Source organism: Temnothorax curvispinosus, unplaced genomic scaffold (assembly GCF_003070985.1).
Source record: "Temnothorax curvispinosus isolate PA1 unplaced genomic scaffold, ASM307098v1 QBEX01012454.1, whole genome shotgun sequence".
Classification (NCBI taxonomy): Eukaryota; Metazoa; Arthropoda; class Insecta; order Hymenoptera; family Formicidae; genus Temnothorax; species Temnothorax curvispinosus.
The window spans coordinates 788003-799879 of NW_020222234.1; positions in this window are offsets into that span (position 1 = coordinate 788003).

Sequence of the window (11877 nt, forward strand, 5' to 3'; positions counted from 1 at the left end):
GACGTTATACGCTAATGTAATAACGTAACATAAAAAAGTTACTAATTCAACAATTATTTCTTCATATGTAATAATAAATTCATCATATGTATAATAAATTGTAGTAAATAACTCTTATTTTATTTTCCTTCTTCTTCCACATCCCTCTAAATATAAATAAATAAATATCGATAGAAAGAGAGAAAGAGAGAGAGAGAGAGAAAGAGAAAAATAAAGAGAGAATTTGTTCATGTTTTGTCAATTAAATGTCTTTCTTTAATTTTTTAGTTTTTAATTAATTTGTGTAATGTGTGTATATATATATATAACATATTTGTATAATAATATTGATATATATATATCAATATTATTATACAAATATGTTTTTAGCACATGTTTATAAACGTATTTTCTAAATCAAAATCATTTTTTATGTTTCAAATCATAAATATGTGTACACGAACAGCGTTTTAACTTCAGTAAAAGAACATGTAACAATTCTTATCCTTGATTTAAAATTAAATTAAAGCGTATAAAAATTAACATCACTTAGCTTTTATGTAACTGGCGCCTGGCGCGATATAATCTCATTAAAGAGTAAAAAACAAAGCGTATTTATAGAAAGTAATATATTTGTGCAAGCAATTCTTATCAAGAAACGTTATCTTCACAATTATCTTTTCTGTTAGAAATGATTAGTCGAAATGACGTCGATGCGTCGATAAATAGTCAATATTGAATACTACTTGGAAAATATCTTTCATCTTCGTTTTCATCATAATTGTTTTTGCACAATACACATAATGTTAATTGAGCAATTAATTGCGGATATTTTTATAAAATTTCTTTTGTCTTTCGGCTAACTCTCGAATCAATGCAAAATCGGGAAGCGCGATATATACATGTACATATGAAGGGTACTAGAAAAAAACGATCAAAGCCTGCTTTTGATCGAAATTGATCTGATCAGCTATCTTGTGGCATTTTCATAGAACTTATATAATTCTTATCTGTTTTGATTAAGAACTGCAGTTACAATTCATTGGAAGGCCAAAGGATGTACCGTACTGGGGAAAAACAATCATATACTACGTTTACGCAAGCGTTACTTCTGCAGTAACTTACGATATATCACTCGTTTACGCGGAGTAAATTATCGTAAGTTACTACAAAATCCCGTTTACGCGAAGGAATTATCGTAAGTTACTACAGTAACGCTCGCGTAAACGTAGTAATAGTCACGCGCTTGTGCGGAAGAATATCGAAGTTTAACATACATACGTGTAAACAGTAACAATAAGTAAACACTATGCATTCCGATATTCACTGCTAGTACTTTTTGCAATAGCTTCCTAAGATATCTGATATCTGGAAACTTAAAATTGTGTTTTTCTCGAAATTACTCCAGATGGACTGCATTGATCGTTTTTTCCCTATATTTTTCATATATTATGTATTCGGTATAGAATTGGCCGACCGACATGGAAATCTTACAAAAATATTCACGTAATTACTCAATTAACATAAAATTATATAAGGTCAAAGATGACAAAAATATCAACCAGTACTCAACATCGATCATTTACCGATTGAAGAAAACTGGAAATCGATTTCTTCTATCGTCCTGTGCTAATCTTATATTTATAAGAATGTGATTGTACCAGCGGAATAAATTTCAAAATAGAAAGTGCAAAAACGCACGGGGCGGTATGCAAAATTCATTGCTAACCTCTTTCGCATATTTAGAGCCATCTAAACGATTCGCGTCATTTGCTTAATACGAACGAATAATTCATCGCCAGATTTCAGGGAATAAATGCGATAACTTCTCTAAAGGAATAGAAGAATTAGACGTATTATAACAGCAGTAATAAAATATCCAATAGAAATCTATTTAAGTATACGTAATTTATATCTTGACTTGAAAACTATTGGATATATATTTTATCAACTAGGTTAAATTCTATATATACTTACATTAACAATGTTAATTTTCAAAAACTATTACCAAATTTCTAATAATTCATGCAATATATCCATATCGGTATCATCCGTACTTTTGTTTACTAAAAATTTTATAGTACTAATTTTATAATTTTAAACCTCCAACCTTACTATAATTAGTTAAAGTAGTTCTTTCGCAGCACCTAGTCAAGTAACAATCCGTCATGAGGTAATTGAAAACAAACATATTGCAACATCCCAATAATTATAATAATATAAAATATGTAATAATGTATATAAAAAATGTATGTGTATTAAAAAAATATCACAATAGTAGTGCGGTTGGACTCGATTTAGGTTAGGTCCTAATTAAATGGGTTTTATCACGGAAATGGTAAAAATGTTACACGTTCGCTCCGATAAGATCGTTCGACTAGCTTGAAAGAATGACGGTAAGCATTTTATCGGGACGGGGGGGAGGGGGTTTTAGCGAGTACTGGGTGGACGGTAGAAATTAATTCCTCTCAGGATGTCAGGGCCTGTATGAATGCGACGATGCCGTGCCGGTGTGAGTTTCATGCTGAAGCTACGATAGCAGCAGCCAGAGACGGGCGGGAGGAGGGACAAAGGAAAGTGCCGCTTGAGGTATAGGATTCAGAAGGGCGCGAGGGCAAGCGGCTCGCGGTGTCTGCAGCAAACAATTCCAATTAACTTGCTGGAATTGAAATAGGACTCGTACTCGTTCGTCCGGCCGACTCTCGGCTCGTGGATGCCACGGCGTCAAGAACGACGAGGACATGAGCATTCCTTCGTCCATCCCGTCGCGCTTTCCTCATTTTTCCTCGTCAAATTTCGCCGTTACGCTATGCAACTCAAATTAGTTGTCCGGCAAAATCGAAAGACCATGACGTTCCACGAAAATCAGCCGCCGGCGAATAGTATACTATTTTCTCCGAAGTACTCTCGAAATCTTAAAATATATTCATTCCGAGAGGATTAGAATATAAGAAAGTTAGAGAATTTCACAGAATCTTAACACCGATAGATCAAAAGAATACCGTGACACAAGGTTAAAAACAAAATTTTCCGATCAAATTCAACGCGAATGGACGCGCCTGTCCGCGTACACGTTCTTTGCAGACGCGTAGCCACCACAGGGGCCATTATCCACTGTATAATGCTTGTCATCATCGTCATCGGTCGGGACAGTCATAAAGCAAAGTGAACGGGACCGCGTCCTTGCCCTAGACAATACTGCTCCAGAGCTGCTCAGATATTGAAGACGCCCGAAAGCTGTGTGTACCAATCCCGATGTGTGCACAATGTCTAGCCTGTCTCTCAACATTATTAAATCCTAGCCTGCTTGTGGACCAACCGCGCAGGACAATGACGTTCTTTAAGCGTCCGTCACATCACGGTAACGTGTCGCGAATTGATAATCGTTGGATGAAATTGTCTCGTCGTGCGCCAGCCTTCCTCATTTCGCGTTGTAACATAAGCATCTTAGCATGTACTACGTGATTTTATTATCATTCTTGAAAGTAGACAGACGTTAAATAAAATTTAAATTTTATCTTATAATACAATATACTTCTTATTTATTGTTTTTTATTATGCTACAGCTATATTTATTCTGGCCTTACATATTTCCTTTCTTTAGATTACTCATCAAAAATAGATAGAAGAAATTACCATAAATTACCATCATTACGGTAGAATATAACTATATATGACGTATTACAAGATAACAGTTTTTTCTAGATAGAGAAAGATTTTTATTCAAAATACTTTTGAAAGCATCCGTTTATCGTGTGGATTTTTATTGCTTTATTATTTTATTGCTTTATTGTTTAGTCGTATAAGTAATTATGTCATGTCCGTGTCAGGTCTTCATGTAATCCCCGGTCTTCATTCTGATCCCGATCTTCCGTACGAGAGGACATTTCGCATCATATGACCGGGGCAAATCGACAAGTTTACAGGCAACGGCGGCAGTTTACGGAGACGTAATTGCCCATCTGATGATCGCGCAGGCGACATATAATCACCGGCTCGTAAGCCTCGAACGGCTTAATCCGTGAGGCGTCGCGTCATTACCCGCGTCGTCAGTACGACGTCGCCGACGAGCGTCGTCGACGCCGCTGAAATCCCAGTCGGGGAAGACATTTAAAAGTAAGTATAGTTGGACAGATCCGCCTAGCGGGTTTAAAAGTCAAGAGTGCCAAGAGCGCAATTTATCCCAACCATTTGTCGGATAAGGACAAAGAAAGAGAGAGAGAGAGAGAGACCCGGCGAGAAAAGAACGGCAACTGCATGAAGCAAAAGACAACAGGAGAAGAAGGCTCAGAACCGCAATCTCTCACCTCGCATTTACCTCGACTCGTTACGCCGACACTACGACCACTTCATTGAATGACTCATTTTATTTTCCGGCATGAAAAGTATCATTTTCCTCGCTTCAACCGCCTTTTGCTCAACCCGGACCTTCATATTCTGCCCGCCTCTTTTCGTGGTCCGACAACAAGGACCGTTATATCTTGCTGCTATTCTCATTAGCCACTCTCGTTAATCGGAGTTCTTGTCCGGAGAATACCCGTGCGAATATTTAATATGCAATCTTTATAGATATATCTATAAATGTTATTTAGATATATATTTATAAAACAATCTAATAAAATACCAATAATGTTTACGACTTTTGCTTCAAGTCTAGCAGTCATGTAACTTTATCATAGGGCAGAAATGTGAAAAGTGAAAATTTTAACTTTTCACAATTCCGCCCTAGAGATAAAGTTACATGATCGCTACTCTGGTTTAAAAGTATGTGAAAAAAACAACAACAGAAAGTAAACGAAATGTAGAAGAAAAATGATAATTTCGCTTCTTTCAAGAGTCAATCGTAATGCGCTGTATAAATGGACGCACAACGATTTTTATAAGATAAAAGATGTCAATTACTGCACCATCGATCGCATGGCGAAGATGTCGTGATAGATATCATCCGCCTTCATACGGCGCGCGAGTGTATCCAATATTGGAAATTCTGTACCACACGCCCCAAGCGGATGTGGTTGTAGCCGTTCACACGTACGACCACCATCTCGATACAGATATGTTTATTACCGGGAACGACATAGACACCCTCGCTCTGGCTATGACTTATCGGACGCGACTTGTTGCGCGTATACGTTCAACCGCGAAACAATTGTTTCCGGTCTTTCCTAGATTATGACGTTACGTTGTAGCGATTAATAACGCGATCGAGAGATGATAAACTATCGCTGCAAATTCGCGTCACGAAATCGCAATTAAAGGATCGTGAAAATCTTGATAACGGACAATCAAAATTTTTTTTTACAAAAGCTTCCTTTACTGCGCGCGGATGCACATCCGGGAAACAAGATGACTGCGAGACTCGTTAAACTCACGAAAGACGCGCACTCAAACAGCAGAAAACGCTTCTTCAAAGTCTTAAAAAAGTACAGTACTCTCTTTCCTTCATAAAGTCAGCAATTATACGATCTGATGAGAACAAAGCTTAAAGTTTTTAGATGCTTCCTAAGAATATAACGTCTTTCGTAAAGTTTGAATCACGCGTACATTTCATTTTAATGATTAACGCGCCAGTCCGCTAATTATTGATAGAAAACGACAGTGACTGGTTTAAAGCTTCAGAGATTCTGTAAACGGAATAACATTTAGCAGAATTCTTTTATATATATGAATCGTAAAAAATCTCAGAAATAAAGTTAATATTGCATATATTTAAACAATATACACAAGCTGTTATATAGTAAGCAAAACAGAAGGAATATTTGATTTATAAATTGCTATCTAATACGTCAAACTATTTGTTACTAAGTGTATATATTTTTAATTACTACTAAATATATTCAATACTAAAAAAAAATCACGTAATTTTAGGGAACAAGTGATCAGCTTATATCTTTAAGCAGCTAAACGTGAGGAAGAAAGCTGTTGTGAAAACAGGCTCAATCATGCATCCAACACATGTGTCGACTGATGAGTACGGGGTCGTGTAAGGCAGAAAACAAGAAAGGGCAGAAACATCGGGAGAGTAAAAAAAAGAGGGTGAGATACTGAGCAAACGTCGCAGAAAGTACGAGTGCTGTTAGAATGCGAGAAGTACGTTCGCAATCAGCAGAGCTGCTGTCTGCGCCGGGTCCGGTCGAATTCGCAGGCGTATCACGTTGTTATATAACGAGATTATATCATTAACCAGCGAGATGCAGGCAACGATTGTTGTCGATAACGATATAAAGTTGAGCTTCATTTTTGCTGATTAATAAACGTCGCATGCGCGGAACTCTCGAAATGTGTAATGTTCGATAAATAAAATTATCAATTAAAAGCTTGTCACTGTATTGCAGATTTCGCAAAAAAACGTAATAAACAATGTTGCAGAAAGTAGAAGGAATATTGTAGTTGCATATAAAATATTATACAGAATATTATATAGGTTGATTTAACGCGAGATGAAAAAGTATTTTACACTAACTGTACTTTAAGATATTATCAAGAAAACTTCGAAAATTCTTTCTATAAGATTTATCGTAGGATGAAGAATATATTAGTCCTTCACGGATTATGAAACGCTTGTATATCGTTTATTTATTCGCGGAGCTTTTTATAAAATTTATATAAAATTTTATTGTCGTATCTTTTTTTAACCTAATATTAATAAATGAGTACAACTTATCGTATTGATTATAAATGCGTTACAGAAAATAATTAAATTTTATACGGCAAACATAAAAAAATAAACTGCATAATAATATGTACATTCAAGTGAAAAAATATTAATATTTGTACATTAATAACGTACAAATTATTGTATGCTAATTTTGATCGCAATGTATTTCATTGAATTCATCGAATCTTTTTCGGACATTTTTTAAATATATTAGATGATATCTCGAATAAGCTATAAGAGAAAGGAAGTCAAGCACCTTCAATATTTCAATAGCCCTCTTCGATCGCCTTTCATGAGGCAATGGCGATTCTAATGAATTCATCGACTCGATCACGTTTCTGAGTGACCCCTCCCAACGACTAGGAATGAATAAATGAATTTCATGCGTGCCTCTTAGAACAAGCATTGGAATGCGGTAATGAAAATGATCTATGGAATGTCATAGTTCTCAAGCTTCTCCGAGCTTGTAGGCAATTAGAAAATTTAATAAAAAAACTGTTGCAGAAAAAAAAGAGAAAGTAAGCAACTAAGTGTTAAATAACTTAAAGAGGACTTAGCTAAAGCGCAAAAATATTAGAATAAAAAATTGCTAAATTTATTTGGCACATTTGTTATAATTGTACGAGAATTATTACATAAACTAAAAATATAGCAATAATGTATCAAACTATAGACGTATTCCTGCATAAGAAGGAAAATAACGCATTATTTTATATCGGTGTCTAAACTGATATTTTATATTACTTTACATTTTATAATGTTGTAATGTTATTAATTTTTTACAATTCACGTATTAAAGATTAAAAAACTGTATTTACAGACTAAGGTTTTCAAATATTTACGTTTTTCATTTTATATTTTATATAACATGAATATCATTTTATATAAAAGAGCATTTTTATCATAGCCCGAATCATGTATTCTAATATCAAACACTCATATGGAGAAGATTGATTACGATGATAAAATTTGATAGAAGCAAGGGATAAGGAGATAATATCACGATAAGAATAGCCAATAAAATAAGAAATTTATATTATATTAAAAAATTTATCTATCCCTCGATCGCGACTCGAAGTCACTGACAAGGATGTTTAGGTAGTAGGTGGAAGCCTTCGAGCATTGTATACAGAATTTCATGGGAGAGGGAGTTGGGGGGCGAATTCATGGGGTAATTCCGTGTTCGATACATCGTGCGCGCTTAAGGCTGCGATGTTACTGGCGTCACATAAGCGTAATACCGGATAAGCCGCAATAATGCAGACCCGTTGTGCGTGCATGCAAAAGCGGAATGGATCCTGCTGCTCGGAGAGCTTCAAGAACCAAACGTCCGTGGCGTAATCATTGTACCGAAACATAACGGGAGTGACGTAACGTTTCGCGATAATCCAGCGAATCGAAAAGTTTTGAAATTTTTTAATGAAGACAAGAAAACTAAGTGCAAATAAAGCAAATCATATATTTAAAGGTAAAAGAGACAGATTAGTTATTAAAAAAACGTAACTTTTTTAGGTTTTAATATCATAATCTTTTCTTTCAAATGGAAAAATGTGGAACAATCAAAGCTGATAAGTATTTAAAAAAAGATAAGAAACGTTGGAGATTTAATTTATGCTCTGCAAGCGTACGATGAATAACGGACGAGAGATTAACTTAACTTCACGTTATACTAATTTCACTTAAGAATCTACTTCTCCGTTGTTGTCAGATTCTTATATTCGCGTTTTCCTTTATATATTGTACGGGCGCGAAACAATACATGGCCGGGAAATTTCTCTCTCCGGCGAGAAATGGTGTATCGCTCGAAATTAAATCATAAAAAGAACCGTGGGTTCTTCCTGAACCCCTGCCGACGTAAAAACGGCGAGAACAATGAAAGAGCAGGATCCCACACCGAGGTAATTAGCGTGAGAAGCATTAAGAAGACACGAGGCAATTTTGGTCGGCCATTTTTCATGGTAATCTGCGGCATTTGCGTGGCGTCGGCTCGCTCGAATCGACGTCTTCATTTTGCCACAATGCAACCGTGAAAACGGAGACAGATGAGAGAGTCTTAAGCGAAGGGTTAGAAATCTAGGTAGGGTGGGCAGTTAAGACAGGAGCAGCAATAAAAAGAAAACCTTTAAACGAACGAATTTTAAGAGTTCAACGATAAATTCAAGCTTATGGATTATAAAATGTTTTATCGCAGAGGATTTATCTAACAAAAAAAAAAGCTATTCAAAAGTGTTTTTTTTCTCCTCTCTTATTCGCGATTAGATTACTGATTACGTTACAATATCAATTTCTAATTAATTATTGAGTTTAATAAAAGTACTTATTAATCTATTTTTTATTTTTTAAATACAAATTTGAATATCACAAACTTATCCAATAATGATAACAATAGGTATTGATTTAATTTATTACTACTATTCTAATAGCATTAAAGCTACATTTTAAGAAGATGTATGACAGTCACCCTATATGACAGTCACCCTAGCTGATGTACGTCGCCTCATTAAATCCTACAAACACCCCGGATCGTTCTGAACTCACGCCGAAGCCGTAACGCGATTATTCAGTTTCGTTCGTTTCACCGTCTTCCCATCGGACAGATCCCTTCTTGTTCAAGAAGACAACGCGGCTAAAGACATGGAAGAAGAAGGGACGCATCTGCGATTCGCTTGAGAATTTAACTTCATTTGAGTTGGAAAGACGATTAAATACCGTTTGGTATGATTATCTACCAGGTTTTCCCAGATTCGAAATTTGTTAATCTCCTTTTACACGATAATCGTTTTCCTAATTAGTGTAAGAATAACTGACAGTCATATGGAAGTTGTTTCTAAAATTTAAACTACGATTTTAAAAGAAACTCTTTAAAAAGGACTAGAAGCAGTGATTCCCCTTAATTAGAAAATAATAACATCTATCACCAATATATATCTTCGTATTTAAATATTAAACATTTAGTTAAATTTTAAAGTGTTATACAAGATAGCTTCATTAAGAATATATTTATATCTAAATATACTCAGAATATTAAACGTTATATTTTTCATTGCTCTCAACCCTAAGATGCAATTCAAGAGTTAAATCAACCTTGAACGATTATTCTCGGAACTAGCTGTGAGATGCATCACGGTCTATATAAATTTTATCCGAACGTCAACATAGTACCCTATCCACAGAACGATCCACCCAGACGGCGGATAATCCGGCTTTGCACGATCGGTTCGTAGCTGAAACGATTTGGATACCGGACGTGAAAACCGCATTCCGATAATAACTAGCTGCTTATCAAGCATCTAAGACGATTTCGAGATCCCTGCATCCACCAAAGATCTGGACCAAAATCGAAGATCCGCCCAAATTTAGTTGGCTCAATGTTATCTCTGTGGGGGCTCGAGATTGCGCCTTATCCATTGACTTCTATCGAAACTGCTGTTCGGAGAAGGAGGATTGTTTGCTTGTAAGATTCATTTATTATTCAGATTTGCTGTAAGATAATATTAGAGGAATTGAGATAATGGGATGTATAAATGCAAGCAACTTGTGATAAGGGATCAATATTGCTTATAACTGAGCGTCTTCGAAGAACTTTCTCTCATTGCAGATAACTGATACAGATACACAATAAAATCGATTGCTATTGGCTCGACTGCCGACTGTCAACTACTATTCTTTAGCTGCTTTAGTAGAAAAAAGATGGATAAACTAGCTCTCGAAATAAGCAGTATCTTTTTGTGCGTCGCTTTAAAATCTTTTCTTCTTTTCTTTTAAACCACCTTCGAAACCTTTGACTCTTGTGTGTAAAGAGCAAAAAATATCGATACAAGCGGAACACTTTGCTGACTTCGGACGGAAAATGTAAAAAAAAAGGTAGTAAAATACTTGCGATGTAAAAATAAAATAGGAATTCCTATGTTCCGGAAAATGTGAAACGCGCAGCTTTGTTACAAAAGCATATTCCTTGTCATCAATGGACGTTTATCCATCTTTTTCAATCCGAAAGATTTTATTGTAAAATTCTTACTTGTGGGAAGAAAGTTATTCCTAAGCTTCTTCTTTTTAAAGCGCTTAAGAAGAAGTAAAATATTTGTCCAAATATGCTGCATTTCTTATTGCATATATTAAATTGATTTTTCCGTTATTACCTATAATATTTTTAATTATCAAATTGCTTCTATCTAAACATGCCTCTAACTCGTTTTCCATTAAATATTTTTTCTATCTATCCACATTCTCACCTATCCGTATTCCAACGGTTACGCTCGCAGATATGACACGCAATTTATGAGAGGCTCTACGTACTGGCTAGATCAGCAGAATTTTTATCACACGATCTCACGATCTCGAGATTTGGAAATTGGAGTGAGAATTGAGGTTTAATTTGCAATTAGTTGGGATTTTAAGTTGCAACGGATTGAAATTCAATCTGACGGCATTATTCCGCTTTTGATTACGTGCGTTCGCATCACACAATGCTTTAATCAAAAGAAACTTGATCATATGTCGCGAATGACAGAAGTAAAATTGTATAATATAAATAAAACTGTGAAATTAATAAATAAAAATTGATGTAAATTACATACGCAAAATTTAAAATCCGTATCAGTATCCGTTATTCATATTTAATGTTGAATCTCAAAACCGTAGGAGACGAGAAAATAGATAACGTGAGATTCATAAAGAACAAATTTCCCTTATAACTATAATAGGTAGTATTATTGCAATTTTGTCTCTCGCATAATATGTCTTTGCAACTTGCAGAATATAAATACCTTGTTATTACATTATTTACACGTTATTAAAATTATTCAAGTATTTATATCTAAAACTGTTGCACTCAAAAAATAAAAAATTTTCTGTTTCACGAAAAATTATAATTATTTTTTAGATTTTATATATTATTTAACTTTCTTTGAGTTATGTACTATTTAATGAAATAATTATATTATGTCCAGACTTTACTTCTTAAATACAAGTTCTTTCAAGCTTTTTATATATCAAATTCCTTTTCTTTAATTCTTGTTAAAAATACGTAAATAAACAATAAATAATATAATAAGATTAATATACAAATGATAAATTACTCACCCCAAGGTTGCTCCGCCGGCGTGCGATGCTTTTTCTTGTCAGACTGTCCACGTTATTAATTCCATATAGGGTTCTTTTAACACAACACTCGCGAAAACGGATGATTACGATCGCGCGATATTTTGCACGATATTCTCCAAAATAACGTGCGACGAACC